This window comes from Arachis ipaensis, chromosome B03 (genome assembly GCF_000816755.2).
Source record: "Arachis ipaensis cultivar K30076 chromosome B03, Araip1.1, whole genome shotgun sequence".
In the NCBI taxonomy this organism is placed as follows: domain Eukaryota; kingdom Viridiplantae; phylum Streptophyta; class Magnoliopsida; order Fabales; family Fabaceae; genus Arachis; species Arachis ipaensis.
In genome coordinates this window covers 6,889,536-6,892,072 of record NC_029787.2, presented here as the reverse complement: position 1 = coordinate 6,892,072, position 2,537 = coordinate 6,889,536, and positions in this window count along the sequence as shown.

The following is a 2,537-nucleotide window of genomic DNA, read 5'->3' as shown; positions in this document are numbered from 1 at the left end:
CATTAAAAATACATCAAAATTAAGTTTTTAAAATTTAATATAAAAAAATATTTTTATCAACTAAATATTAACAAAAAAATAATAAAATTTATTGATTATATAATAATATCGTTAAAAGTTAACCTAAAATCACAATTTTTTATAGAGAAAAACTGAACTTTGATGTCCACCGGGCTATGATGGCCAAACCTGGATGATAGACACATGTGGATCGTGAATTTACACAAATGCTTACAAATTCCTCATCTCTTCTCATGTTTGATTGATGACTCTTAAGAAAAATTTTGCATAAACAATCTTAAAAATAACTTAATTAATGAGGATTTTGAATTCAGTAAATGAGTCTGGTGTGGAGCTATATATGCACAAATACAACATATTAAGATCCTAACACTTACTAATGAGAGATTTTTGTAGGGTTATACTAGGTAATTAATAATATTTTTGAACAATATGAATAATTACCAATCAAATTAAAATATACTATATTTTCAAATTACCCACCTAAATCTTAATATTAGAATAATCATCCGTACACCTAGTGAAATGAACAACATCCAATATATTCATTATTCATATTATTTAATATTTTCATTGTCTACCTATATTTTTTCATTTTTGTATTAGAAAAAGAAAATTAATAATTTATGACACATTTATCCATTCTGGTAACTTATAGGTTAGATTAAAATCGGGGCCCCACGGTGGGCGCTAAATGTTTCTGTGTGAAAATGAACTCCGAGGTATAGCTCGTTTGGCTGACGCTTGAATTGACTTTTTTTTTGAAGTAAAGAGTGTGGAACGTTGTCTTCTCGTGAGGAGGCGGCGTTGGATACCTGCAAAGGGACTCCAACGCTCAAGTAAGTATGAGTGTGAGAGAGTTCAAAATAGGAATCAGAATGAATTGCGTACCTTTAGATTAGCAACTCGTTAGCATTTATAGTGGGTTGTTCGAATGGTTTGTTATCTGAATTAGGTTTGTTATTAATTCGTATCCTTGTTGCAGGTTTGACGGGGTTTATGCTGGTCTGTCTGGATTTATTGGGATAGTGATAATCTTGAGTGAAGTGGTTATTCTAGAGAAGTTATCTCTGCCAGCTATACTAGATTCTGAGATTGTTGTTGTTGTGGGCCAGGTTTTTGGTAACGGATCATGTATATATATACATTTCAATTCTCAAGACAAATGGCACATGCCTGGTTTCCCACCACATCGATCGCCTTGATCCATGCTTAGTGATATTTGCAAATTATTTAGGAACCTTAGTTTCATTATCATCTTGATACCCTACAACTATAACTTATGGGGCATCTTTGTTTTTCAATAGCGGTGGAAAATTTTGATGCTAATCAGCCTCTCACAACTGGCACCTGTGAGAGACAATGCAGGTCTTTTTTGCTTGAGCTTATTAGGAAAGTAAAGGTCCATTTCATGATTAATGGTTTATGGTTGATTTGTGTCTAAACTAAACATGTGATGGATTAATTTGATGAAGCCGGACGATATATATGAGTGGATTATTATTATATGCATTAATCTTATAGTCCACATATAGTTGGCAAAGATATTTTAACATGTCATGATGGCATTGTTTAAAATAAGGATTCTGTATTATGGTAACAAATCAATAATAAAAACCAATTTTTAGGTTAAGTTTAATTTTAATTGATTGAAGGGGTAAAAAATTTTACATAATCATTTATTTCAATTTATGCGTGTCAAATGATTTTTTAATTATTTTATTAAAATTTTAAAAATTAATTATTTTTGTTGATATGACAATTATATAATTATTTATGTAAAACTCTTTTATACTAATAATAATATATAAAATTTAGTTATTTTATAAGTTTTGGTTGAATACCATGTGTTCTTGTGTGATGAGTCTTGTTAAATGTATAACTCTTCCGTTCAAGTTTAAGTTTGTTAAAAGAAAAAGTATAGGTAACAAACAAGATTTTTGAACAATGTGTAAACAATAGAAATTAATAGGATTAAAAGAGTAAATTTAATTAATAGCATTAAATTAGAGTATAGTTGGTAGTTGTTCATGATTAGGAGATTGACCCTAGCTATCATTACTCAATAGTAGCTTACGTTAAATGATTTCTTTTTGTTAATTGTGAATATTACTATATCTTCATGGTATTTCAAAATCATCTAATAAGTTCTCAATATCACTCCTCCCGTCACTGTGTATTTTTTATGTGCATTCACAGTTGGGTTTTGCTGGTCACAAGTTTCAAGGCCTTAAATAACATATATCTTGTATGTCGGCAAGTTATTAATTAATTTGCATTTTGCATGAGAACCCAAATTAAAATATCCCTCGATTCTTTGACGTGAGATATACTACTTGATATGCATGCGTTGAATATATTAGTCTACCACTTGCTATATATATATTATTGTTGTCGTGTATAAATAAATAAGAGAAATGTTAGGTAAATAAATTATTTTTTATAATTAAATTTAATTAAATTTTTTTATTTTTTTAATTAAAATTTTTAATTAGTAATCTTTAAATTTTTAGATT